We start from the raw sequence: 13,786 nt of genomic DNA, 5'->3' as shown, positions 1-13,786 counted from the left end.
CACCGCCACCTAATGGCAGCAGGTAGCAACTGCTCCGGAAACTCAGGCTCACTCCTGCAAGGCAGATAATGAAATCGTGGAAGGAGGCATTTGTGCAGTTACTGTTCTCTCATAAATCACAGGGACATTAATGGCTTAGTAAAATGCAAATGCCCTGATGGGCTTTTAAACTCACCTTCCTATGTGGATGACTTTAGTATTTCTCCGCATAAGGGGAGAAATCATTATTATTTAGAGTGGGGTGGTGGAAGGGGTCTCAACCAGTGGTGGTTCTTTCCCTAACCAGTGGACCTTTGGCAATGTCTGGAGGCACTTTGGTCACAGCTGGGTGAGGGGTTGCTCCTGGCCTCTAGTTGGTGAGACCAGAGATGCTGCTCAACACCCTACAATGCACAGGACAGAATCCCCCCACCCCCACCCCACCACAACCAGCAAAGAATCCTCCAACCCCAAATGCTGAGGGTACCAGAGCTGGGTATCCCTGATTTAGAGTGACAGTGGAGGGAAGGAGCACTGGTGAGCTCACAAGCACCCCGACAGGACGCCGGCTCTGCTCCCTATTCAAGTCCAGCTTTGACAGTTTCAGGAGCTGGGAGGAGTTTGAATCTTGCTGTGGGCACATCAAATGATCCCTGGGTGAGGAGAGGCAGTTTGGGGCAGGGATGAGGGTATTTAGAACTTTCCGCAGCCCAGGAGGTGACGGCGGTGGCTTGGTTTTCAGTGGCAGCAGAGGAGATGGGGGGAAATGGGCAGGTTGATCAGTGTCAAACGGCAGGATGTGGTGACTGATGGGAGGGGTGACGAGAAGGGCGTCATTGGCCTCTGGTCAGTGTAACCAGGTGGATAATGGTGCCATTGGGGGAGATGGGCAACTCTGGAAGGTGAGCAGGTGAGGGGAAGATGTCGTAAGCTTCGTTTGGGACAGGTTGAGGCATCTCCCACAAAACATTAAGTAATTAGCTTGTTACAGGCTCAATTTTGTCCCCACAAATTCATGTTGAAGTCTTAACTCCCAGCACCTAGAAATGTGACTGTATTTGGTAATAGGGTCTTTAGACAGGCAATTAAGGCAAGCCAAGGCCATTAGGGTAGACCCTAATCCAATATGACTGATTTTTTTTTTTTTTTTTTTTTTGAGATGGAGTCTCATTCTTGTCGCCCAGGCACTGGAGGGCAATGGCGTGATCTCAGCTCACCGCAACCTCCGCCTCCCCAGTTCAAGCGATTTTCTTGCCTCAGCCTACCGAGTAGCTGGAATTACAGGCATGGGCCACCACACCTGGCTAATTTTTGTATTTTTAGTAGAGACGGGGTTTTGCCATGTTAGCCAAGCTGGTCTTGAACTCCTGACCTCAGGTGATCCACCTGCCTCGGTCCCCCAAAGTGCTGGGATTACAGGCCTGAGCCACTGTGCCCAGCTGATGTTCTTACAAGAGGAGTTTACGGCACACACACACAGAGGGAAGAACACATGAGGACACAAGAAGACACCATCCACAAGCCAAGGAGAGACACCATCGCAAAATATGGTCCATCCACACAACGGAATATTATTTATCCTTAAATAGGAAGGAAACTCTGATACATGCCCAACATGGCTGAACTTTAAGGCATTATGCTAAGTGAAATAAGCCAGTCACAAGAGGACAAATACTATATGGTTCAACTTACATGGATGGGGTACCTGGAGTAGTCAAATTCATAGAGACAGAAAGTGCAATGATGTTTGCTGGGGGCTGGGGCCAGGGTAATGGAGGGTCAGTGTTTAATGGGTACAGAGTTTCAGTTTTACAAGATGAAAAGGGTTCCAGAGATGGATGGTGGTGATGGCCATACAACATTATTAGTGTGTTTAATATTCCTGAAAGGTACACTTGAAAATGGTTAAGATGGTAAGTTTTGTTATGTGAATTTTACTACAATAAAAAATAACTGGAGAAAGAAAAGGTGTTTTTGTTTTGTTTTGCTTTTTGAGATGAAGTCTCACTCTGTCATCCAGGCTGCAGTGCAATGGTGCAATCTCAGCTCACTGCAACCTTTGCCTCCCAGGTTCAAGCGATTCTCCTGCCTCAGCCTTCCGAGCAGCTGGGATTACAGGCATCCGCCACCACGCCCAGCTGATTTTTGTATTTTTAGTGGAGACGGGGGTTTCAGCATGTTGGCCAGGCTGTCCTCAAACTCCTGACCTCAAACTCCTGACCCGCCTTGGCCTCCCAAAATGCTGGGATTACAGGCGTGAGCCACTGCGCCCAGCCAAGAAAAGTTTTTTAATCATTAAGAACGTAAAGTTAAGTTTCTATGGCCAATTTTGTTTCTGCAGAGCAAATTCAGGCCACTATCCCCAACTCAGCTGAATGTATAAACCAGGAGGCATTCAAGCTACATCTCAGAGAACAAGTTCTCAAGTTTTTCTTTTTCTTTTTTTTGTTTCTGAATGGTGTTTCCCCTTGCAGAGTAGGACTAACTCATGGGCAGTAGGTCCGGAGTCTGCCCCACGTTCTTCTGTTGAAAACAAGGAACACAGGCTGGGCATGGTGGCTCACAGCTCTAATCACAGCACTTTGGGAGGCCGAGGCAGGAGGATTGCTTGAGCCCAGGAGTTTGAGATCAGCCTGGGCAACAAAGCAAGACCCTGTCTCTAAAAAATATTTTTAAAAAACTAGCCAGGTGTGGTGCTGCACACCTGTAGTTTCAGCTATTCAGGAGGCTGAAGTGGGAGGATTGCCAGAGCCCAGAAGATCAAGGCTGAAGTGAACTGTGATCATTCCACTGCACTCCATCCTGGGTGACAAAGCAAGAGTCTCTCCAAAAAACAAGGGACATGACACCTATTTCAAAACATCATGTTTTACACAATACATATATACAATGCTTATTTGTCTATTAAAAACATGTTTTTTTTGAGACAGAATCTTGCTCTGTTGCCCAGGCTGGAGTGCAGTGGCACAATCTTGGTTCACTGCAACCTCCTAGGTTCAAGTGATTCTCCTGCCTCAGCCTCCCGAGTAGCTGGGATTACAGGCACCTGCCCGTGCACCTGGCTAATTTTTGTATTTTTAGTAGAGATGTGGTTTCACCACATTGGCCAAGTTGGTCTCGAACTCCTGACCTCAGGTGATCTGCCCTCTTCGGCCTCCCAAAGTGCTGGGATTACAGGCGTGAACCACCGCGCCCAGCCTAAAAATAACTAATTTTTAAAAAGAAAACAAGGGACATGAAGGCAGGAGCAGGTTGGAGATAAGAGAAGATGGTTTGATTTAGCCGACAGCTTGGCAGAAGGAGAGCCTGCGGTTAAGGTTAGAACCTGAGTTTGATAAAGTTAAAGGAGTCAGCGTGACATGACGTCACAGCTGTGGAGACAGTGGGATTAGCGTGGCCCTTCCATTCAAGGAAGACAATTTATGGTAGAAAATAGCATGTGGAGAGAAACGCAGGTAAAAACGCTTAGAAAGAGGCAGCCTCGTGTAGCAGTTAACACCCGAGAATCTAGGTTCAGGTTTCCTGAGCCTAAATCCTGGCTCTGCCTCACACAGCTGGGTCTCCACGGACTTCACCTTTTGTACTCACTTTTCTCACTTTTGAAACGGGACAGTAGCAGCGTCTTCGTCGTAGATGCTCTGTGAGGATGAAATAAGTTAATGCATACAAAGTATCTAGAAGGGTGGGTAAATATTTTCAGTAAATGCCCCCAGGAAAGGGCCAGAATAGCAAATTTTTTGTTGTTCTTTTTGAGACAGAGTCTCGCTCTGTTGCCCAGGCTGGAGTGCAGTGGTGTGATCTCGGCTCACTGACACCCCCCACCTCCCAGGTTCAAGCAATTCTCTTGCCTCTGCCTCCTGAGTAGCTGGGATTACAGGCACCTGCTGGCACACCCAGCTAATTTTTTTTTTTGGGGGGGCGGTATTTGGTAGAGTCAGGGTTTCAGCGTGTTGGCTGAAACCCCTCTCCTTCCCTCTTCCGTCTCCCTCCCCCATCTGCCCCATCCTCCATTCATCCATCTGAGGTGCCCGACCCTGGTAGACAAGGAAGATATTAAACATATTTAACAAGGGTGGGGCAGTAGCTGATTCTGATGAGGCCCTGGCCAATGATACACAAGCCCCAGCTGGGAGCCATTGGTGCCATCCGAAGCTCCTGTGGACAGTGACATTTAAATTGATTTAAACAACTCCTCCTCCTCCTCCTCCTCCTCCTCCTCCTCCTCCCTCTCCTCCCTCTTCTCCTTCCTCTTCTCCTCCTCCTTCCCCTTCCTCTTCCCCTTCCTCTTCCTCTTCTCCTCCTCCTCCTCCTCCTCCTCCTCCTCCTCCTCCTCCTCTTTCTTCTTCTTCGTTTTTTGAAAGGAAGCCTCACTCCGCTGCCCAGGCTGGAGATCTCAGCTCACTGCAACCGCTGCTTCCTGGGTTCAAGCGATTCTCCTGCCTCAGCCTCCCAAGTAGCTGGGGTTACAGGAGCACACCACCATGCGCGGCTAATTTTTGTATTTTTAGTAGAGATGGGGGAGGGGGGGTTTCACCATGTTGGCCAGGCTGGTCTCGAACTCCTCACCTCGAGTGATACACCCACCTCGACTTCCCAAAGTGCTGGGATTACAGGCCTGAGCCACGTGCCCGACCAGATTTGTAATCTTAAAAAGGAAAAACCAGGGGCACCCCACCGCCTGGGGATCGAGGGGAGCCCCGCATAGGGAGGGAGGGGGAGCCAGGGTTATAACGTCCACATTCATACAACCTCAGCCTTGACCCCTACGTGCGGATCATGGCGGTACCGACCCGGCAGGAAACACAGCGAGCGAGCTGATTTGTGATCGTGGTCAGTGCTCTGAAGAACAGACAACGAGGCGTGGAGCGCGTGCCCGGTGCGATCCTGGAAGGCTCCTCAGAGGAGGTGACATCTCGCCGGGCCTGGGCGGCCCTGACGTCCAGCGGCGATGGCAGCCCACGGCCACCAGGTGGCGCCGCGAGAACGTGGCTGCAGCGGCTGGACTGCGCTCCCGCGATCTGACCGTGCAGACAGCTGTGGCTCCGGGTTGATCGCAAACCGTTTTTCTCAGCGGGTGAACTTAGGGAGGGAGGGAGGCAGGAGAGCAAATTCCCCTCACTGCCCGTGTATCGGTTTTATTTTACCTTAATGGTAGTCAGTGCTGCAGCAGCCCAGAGCCCGGGCTCCCAAATTAGGGTTCACAGGCTGGCTCCAACCCAAACCAGCATGTGTGTGTCCCTGCCGTGAGGCGTTTTATGTATTTATTGTGTATTTGTTTTTCTATTGAGACAGGCTCTCACTCTGTGGCTCAGGCTGGAGTACGGTGGCACTATCCTGGCTCACTGCAGCCTCCCCAGCTTGAGCAATCCTCCTGCCTCAGCCTCCCAAGTAGCTGGGACCACAGGCCCGCACCACCATACCCAGCTAATTTTTGTATTTTTTTTTTTTTTGTAGAGAAGCGTTTTTACCATGATGCCCAGGCTGGTCTTGAACTCCTGGGCTCAAGTGATCTGCTCACCTCTGCCTCCCAAAATGCTGGGATTATAGATAGGCATGAACCACCACACTTAGGAATTATTTATTTTTATTTTTACATTTTTTTAGAGTCAGGGTCTCTCGCTCGTTGCCCAGTCTGGAGTGCAATGGCACAATCACTGGCTCACTGTAACCTCCGCCTCTTGGGTTCAAGCAATTCTCGTAGCTGGGACTACAGGTGCTTACCACCACGCCTGGCTAATTTTTGTATTTTTTGGTAGAGACGGGGTTTTGCCATGTTGGCCAGGCTGGTCTTGAACTCCTGACCTCAAGTGATCCATCTGCCTCAGCTTCTGAAAGTGCTGGGCTTACAGGCGTGCGCCACCGTGCCTGGCCAGTTCATTAATACTGAAACAAATCATATTCATGTAAGATGCTACTAACAGGGGAAGCCGGTGCAGGAACAAGGAAAACCTTCTAGTGTCTTTGCAACTTTTCTCCAAATCTAAGTCGATTCTCAAATAAAAGTAGATTCTTTTCTGTTGTTTATCTGAAATCCACATTTAATGGGGCAACCTGTATTTTTATTTATTAAATTGGGCAACGCCAGTGCAGAGCTAAGGGAGACAGGTGGATTCTCCAACCCAGACACGCGATTTTGAGCCATCAGCGTTTGTGATCCAAGCCGGGAGCCAGCATGAGATCCCGAGTGAGGGAGAGTGACGCAGACCCTGGTGTCTGGAGGCGGAGATGCAGGGAGGCGAGTGGGAGCTGTCTGAGCAGTGGCTGAGGGTGTTCACTGCTGGGCAACTTAGGCTCTCCTCCTCTGTAAAATGGACACTAGAATCACGCCTGCCTCGCGGGTTTTTGGGAAATGCGATGCCTTTGATAGATCATTTATTGCTGCATCGGGTGCACAGGGCACAGACAGAGTTAACTGACTCCTGAGTTCTTCCCATCCAATCTCTTCATGGACGTGTGTCCACATATACACATACAGACATGTGCCCAGGGAGACATAAATAGAATGTATGATGCAAATCTATATTCATAATTATAATTTAATGTTCAAATATATTCATACACTTATATAAAGTATAGATGCACAGTTAATTAATTATGTATTTAAATATATCTTTATATAATTTTATCAATACAGCTTTTTTTTTTTTTTCCGAGACAGGGTCTGGCTCTGTCCCCCAGGCTGGAGTACAGTGGTGCGATCTCGGCTCACTGCAACCTCTGCCTCCCGGGTTCATGCCATTCTCTTGCCTCAGCCTCCCAAGTAGCTGGGACTACAGGTGCCCGCCACCACGCCTGGCTAGTTTTTTGTATTTTTAGTAGAGATGGGGTTTCACTGTGTTAGCCAGGATGGTCTCGATCTCCTGACCTCGTGATCCTTCCACCTCGGCCTCCCAAAGTGCTGGGATTACAGGCATGAGCCACCACGTGCCCAGCCTGTTTTTTTTTTTTTTTTTTTTTTTGAGACAGGGTCTCATTCTGTCACCCAGGCTGGAGTGCAGTGGGCAATCACGGCTCACTACAACCTCCACTTCATGGGCTCCAGTGATCCTCTCACCTTAGCCTCCCGAGTAGCTGGGACTACAGGTGTGTGCCACCACACCTGGCTACTTTTTGTATTTTTTGTAGAGACCGGGTCTTGCTATGTCAGCCAGGCTGCTCTCAAACTCCTGGGCTCAAACCTTCCACCCTCCTCAGCCTCCCGAAGTGCTGAGATTACAGGCATGATCCACCATGCCCAGTACATTTTTACATATAATACATTTAATGTCTTTTTATATTTAATACATAAGTTACATAATATATAATGTTTAAATTTATAATTTATAAATTTAATTTATATAATTGTAATACATCTCTATATTTTTTAAGAAGAGAGTACAAATTAGGTAATGTGAAATGTTTTGTTCCTTTATTGACTATGTCAGGAAGCAGGATTTCACAGTAATTCCACTGAGCCCTTATTGTGTGCCAGACTCTACGCTAAAAACTTGTAAAGACACGAAACCTGCAGATTATAAAATTAAATGTTGTCAGCTCTCAAAATTTGACTGAAAATTGTGGAGGATCGAATCCAGGAATAATCTGTGAAACAGATGGCTATTTAGAGAAATGTGATTTTAAACAGACGTCTCTGCAACACTGTCCACATTGTTTAGTGTCTAAGAGAAAAACCTTCCCATCCTTAATTACATGGTGATGTATATAATTCTTGGAATTCCTCCTGGCCTTTAGCTTGGTGGAAAATTCCGCTGCGGACTCGAGAGCTGAGGTTTTATCTGGCCGCTGGAGAGATGGTAAACATCCCAGCTGCTCTTTCTCCTTGAGCACAAGCTCTCTGTACTTGTATTCTTTCCACGTCGCCTCTCACCAATTCCTCTCCTGCTCCTTCTCCTTTCCCAGTGCCTCCATCACATACCCTGCAGATGGTTACAGGAACCACCTCAATTTCTCTCTCTTGCCTTTCAGGCTGGCCCGTCTCATCAAATGTTGTCAAGGTCCATTTAGTTGCTTGAGACAAAAACCTACAAGTAATTCTTCACGTACTTCCCTCCCTGCAAGTCCCGTGGAGTCAACTTTATCTTCCCCTGTTGCCTACATATATCTCAAAAATATGGTGTACATATTTATATTTATCTGCCCAAGACCAGATCACTGTTAACTTAGGCCTGTGTCATCAGTCAGGGTTCTCCAGAGAAACAGAACCAATAGGTTCTCTCTCTCTCTCTCTCTCAGAGAGACAGGGCTCAAAAATATGGTCTACATACTTATCTTTCTTTCTGAATAGGTTTTCTGTCTATATTAATGGTGACCTGGCAAGCAAGCCTCACCAAGGATGTTGGTCTCCCTTGGAGAAGGAAATGTACATGTCTCTATATATCTATATCTATAGAAAGATAATTATCCATCTATCCATCTATCAACATTTATTTTAAGAAATTGGCTCTTGTGGGCCAGGTGTGGTAGCTCATGCCTGTAATCCCAGCACTTTGGGAGGCCGAGGCAGGCGGATCACGAGGTCAGGAGATCGAGACCATCCTGGCTAATGCGGTGAAACTGTCTCTACTAAAAATTCAAAAAATTAGCCAGGCATGGTGGCGGGCACCTGTAGTCCCAGCTACTCGGGAGGCTGAGGCAGGAGAATGGTGTGAACCCAGGAGGTGGAGCTTGCAGTGAGCAGAGATCGCGCCACTGCACTCCAGCCTGGAGGACAGAGTGAGACTCCATCTCAAAAAAAAAAAAAAAAGAAACGGGCTCCTGTGATTGTGGGGCTGGTATGTCTAACATCTGTAGAGCAGGCTAGAAGTTCAGTCAGGATTTCTCTGTGACTACAGCCTTCAGGCAGAATTTCTTTCTTTCCAGGAAGCCATAGGTTTCACTCTTTCAGCCTTCAGCTGACTGAATGAGGCCCACTACATTGTGGAGGCCACACTCTCTTACTTGATTTACTTGATTTAAGTGATTGTAAATGTGAATCTCATCTGAAAAATACCTTCACAGCGACACTGAGGCTGGGGCTGGACAAAAGAACAGGACACGCTGGTGAACACCTGAAGTCAGGCTTCACAGCCTGAGGCACTGCAGAGACTCCCGATCCACCTCCTTCCACCCCGGAAAACCGGAGCAGGGCTTCCACCCTTGGGATACATCCCCCTTGTATTCCCTAAAAGGACTTTATTTGTTTCAGACAGAGTCTTGTTCTGTTGCCCAGGCTGGGGTGCAGTGGTGCGATCTCGGCTCACTGCAACCTCTGCCTCCTGGGTCCAAGCGATTCTCCTATCTCAGCCTCCCGAGTAGCTGGGACTACAGGTGCAAACCACCATGCCCGGCCAATTTTGTATTTTCAGTAGAGACGGAGTTTCACCATGTTACTCGGGCTGGTCTTGAACTCCTGACCTCAGGTGATCCACCCACCTCGGCCTCCCAAAGTGCTGGGATTACAGGTGTGAGCCACCGTCCCCAGCCCCTAAAAGTCCTTTAGAGCAGGGTTCAACAAACTCTTGCCCACTGGCCAAATCTGATGGCCACCTGATGTCGTAAATATCACAATGTGGGCACACGTCCACAACCATTTGATTGCATCATGTCTATGGCTGCTTTTGGCCTACCCTGGCAGAGGTAAGAAGTTGCAACAAATACCTTAAATGTTTGCTTTGTTACCTTGTACAGGATAAGCTTGCCATTCCCGGTGCAGATTGTGGTTCTTAACGGAAATGTCACTTCCTCTATGGGGCGATTCTGAAAACTCTGGAGGCATCTTTGATTGCCACACAGACTAGGGGTGTGCATGAAGCTCTCAGGATCCCTGGATGCGAGGGCTCTGTAACCTTGAAACCATCTCTCCTGGCCAAGCATCGTGAGTCCTCTGGAACTCATCAGCCTCCTGCTAGACACGGGTGTAAGTGAAAACCCTGCTTCTAATCAGCTACATTATGTTATAATCAGCAATTCACTTTGCATGCACATAGAAAGGATTCTTTGCCAACTTTAATACATGCAGAACTTCTCAAAACTTCGATACTGCAATAGATCAGGAGGAGACATCTCTTTGTTTAGTTCAGGATTTTGGCAAGAGCAGTTCACATGGTAAAAATCACAACACGTGCGGCAAGCCTGCTGGTGGGTGTTGGAGTCATTGACCTCATGCCTGTAACAGATGGATCACGTGTCACATTCACAGTGATCCTACATGCAGATAAAAAATATATGCACATGTGTCCCCACATACACATAAACGAATTCTAAAGCATGTAAGAATGTATGTGTGCATATACGTATAGTGTATGTGCAGTGTATGTTTCCACTTACAGGAAGTCCTGGAACAGACAGAGCAATCAATGACGACAGAAATCAGAAAAACGTTGCATCTGGGGCTGAGGGAGCACAGGGCTACAGCACGGGGAGGGGTAGGTGGAAATTGGTGGTGTGCCGGGATGTTCTGTATCCTTATCAACTGGTCGTGACACAGGTGTATAAAATGTAAAAAATCAACACTGTGGACTTGAGATCACTAGTCCTCAAAAGAGTATCTGTGACATAGAACACATAAATACATGGAAAATACATTCATGCCAGGGAAAATTACACAACAATGAAGCAAACGGTCCCAACAACGTGGAACAATCCCACAGGCACACACGCTCACGTGCGTCAATTTATTTTTTTTTTGTTTTGAGATGGAGTTTCACTCTTGTTGCCCAGGCTGGAGTGCAGTGGCACAATCTCTGCTCACTGCAACCTCTGCCTCCCGGGTTCAAGCAATTCTCCCACCTCAGCCTCCCGAGTAGCTGGGATTACAGGCGTCCACCACCACGCCTGGCTAATTTTGTATTTTTAATAGAGACAGGGTTTCTCCATATTGGTCAGGCTGGTCTCGAACTCCCGACCTCAGGTGACCTGCCCACCTTCGCCTCCCAAGGCCAGGTGACTCACCACGCCCGGCCACATGCATCGATTTCACAAACATGATTGTGAGCGCAAGGCACCTGGGCTCAACAGAGTACACTCCGCGTGATTTTGTTGCTGGAGAAAGGGGTCTTGATCCAGACCCCAAGAAAGGGTTCGTGGATCTGTTATGGGAAGGAGTTCAAGGTGAACCTCAAGAATGCAGTGAGCAGAGATTGTTTATTGCAAGCTGCTCAGTTACAGGGCAGGGCGTCCTCAGAAAACAAGAGAAGGAGCTCGCCGTCTTGGTTTTAAACTCTTCTGTAGGAGCCTTGTCTAAAGGCTGAGCTATGTCTGCATGCGGGTGGGCTGACAGCGGGACAAAATGTTTTATTAAATACTTTGCTGATGGAAAGAAAGCTATCCTTGGCATTTTAGTGTGAAAGTGCATCAAAACATAACTATAATCATCTTTTTTTTTTAAAGCCCAGGTCTCACCATTTAATCATCTTAAAAGCAAATACTGTTATGTGATATCAGGACATCTGGACATTTTGTTGTGGTAGACGTTTGTCTTGCAGGTGTTATTAAGCTGCTAGCTGCTCCCTTAGCTGTAAACATCTGAGGACTGTGGCGCATGACTGGCAAGGAAGGTACCTTGCTAGTTTTAAGGTGGAGTTGATTTTAAAATGGTGTCACCCTGGCTCTCCTGTGCTCCTGTTTCCCTAACAATCAATCTTTCTTTTCTCTTTCTTTCCTCTTTCTTTCCTTCCTTCCTTCCTTCCTTCCCTTCCTTCCCTTCCTTCCATATTCCTTCCTTCCTTCCTTCTTCCATTCCTTCCTTCCTTCCTCCACTCCTCCCTCCCTCCCTCCTTTCCTTTCCTTCATTTATTTATTTATTGTTTATTTGGGACCAGGTTCTCACTCTGTCCACTGGGCTAAGGTCAGTGCATAAGTCTCACTCCACCTTCCGCCCATCCAGATTCAAGTGATTCTCCTGCCTCAGCCTCCCTAGGTAGCTCCATTCCTAGGGCACTGTGCGATTAGCCCGTGTTTTTTTGTACTTTTTGGTAGAGACAGGTTTCACCATGTTGGCTAGGCTAGTCTCCAACTCCTGACCTCAGGTGATCCACCCACCTGGGCCACCCAAAGTGCATGGATTACAGGTGTGAACCACTGCACCTGGCCCGTATTTCAGAACACCTATCTGTGTGGGTTTTTGTCATTCTCTTTTAATTCTTCAGCCTGTATTCATTCTGCTAGGAGTAATGACATAAACTCTCTCTGAAGACAAACGCCTTAAGTTTATTCTCCATGGCCTTCTGCACAAACTCTTCCCTCTAAACTGCCACCATCTATTGAGGACCATGATATTTTAGAGCCAGAATGGGCATGCTTTTGGAAAAAAGTAATCTGTGAAAAGGCCCATAATCATTAGAAGAAAACATTGACAGTTTATGCAGTTTCATGGAAGAGAAAAAAGAAACAAACATTAGCTCATAAGCTGCGCGTTCCACAGACCATCTGCTTGTTTTTCTGCCGTGTGCAATTATTGAGAATCTCTCCAGCCATCAAGCGTTCAACTGGGAAGCACCTGTCCTGAGATTTTTGAGTTGGGATGAATCATCGCGGCGTCTTGCAATCGACAGCAGTTCATTTCTGAATGCGTCTCCCCTAATAGTCTCCACCGGCCACTTGCCCCCACTCCGCCGATCTCAGAAGTAATGTAAACTGGGTCCTGGGTGATGGTTGAGTCTTCGGTTTCGTTCATTTCCTCCTAGTTCCTCAAGGTGTTTGGGGTTCCCAGGTGCCAGAAAACAGGGGACCCACGTCTTTTGAAGTGAGAATAAGAGGGCCCCATGCATTTGTGTTTTTTTGAGGGGGGAGATACTTGAGTCTTTTACAGACCAATTTTTATTCGTCATAGCAGGTTTTTGAAATTGTGCTCAAGCGCCTAACATCGTCCCTGGCACCTAACACGCTCTCTGTCAAGTTGTGTTGAAGGAGGAATGAGGCGCGGCTGAAAGGTGGGCATAGGTGCTGGGGGAGTCACAGGCGTCTGTGGCAGCTGCTCCACGGAAAACCCGGGATTTCTATTTGTTTTTTTTTTTTTTTGAGCCAGCAGCTGCTTGCATGCCCAGGTCCTTTTTTGTTCTTCTACGAAAACCCCATTTGAGGAGACCTTGAACGAACCCTAAAGGCTTGAGTGAACTGGGAACACGGGGTGGGGTGGGAATCGCAGAATTCAATCCTTCCCCTCGTCCCACCACCCTCAGCCCAGCCTATTCCAACATCAACTACTCCTCCTTCCTTTCAGGGGGCTCAAGGGATGTTTGCGACCAAGACTGTTGCTATGGAAACCACTGCAGTGTGGGGGACGGGACGGGGCAAGCAAGGCTTGCAGGCTGGAATTTTCCATGCCCTTGAGCACACGATGAGTGGATGTGAAAGCCCTGTGTGGGCACAGAGCAGGCGTTCAATAAACACCTGTATTTATTATTTGGGAAGAGATGGAGAGGCACAATCTGATCTTTGGTCATTGCTTTCCCCTCTGACGTCTCGGTCCACTCTTCTGCAGTGGGTATGATCACCATCCCTAGCTAGCAGGGCTGTTGGGAGGATCCCAGGACTCCCTGCCTGCCTGCCTGGGGTCTACCACCAAGGTGGTCACCTGGTTCAGACGGGGGCTTGTCGAAATGTCAATTCCTGGCTACGACGGGGACGTCCAGAAAGAAAATATTTTGTGCAAAGTATTCCATTCACTGTCACAATCTGCCACTCTTTTTCTTTTTACCCTGATATATTTTTTTCTTAGTAGTTTTTAGAGCTGTGCTTTCCGATGTCAAAAGACAAAACTACAGAAAATTTTGTTCTGCATGATACTATCTATGTACAAGTAGATTATGGTAAAATACGTATGCACGTG

Source organism: Papio anubis, chromosome 20 (assembly GCF_008728515.1).
Source record: "Papio anubis isolate 15944 chromosome 20, Panubis1.0, whole genome shotgun sequence".
Taxonomy (NCBI): Eukaryota; Metazoa; Chordata; class Mammalia; order Primates; family Cercopithecidae; genus Papio; species Papio anubis.
The sequence above is the reverse complement of the archived record's forward strand: the minus strand, read 5'-3'. Positions refer to the sequence as shown.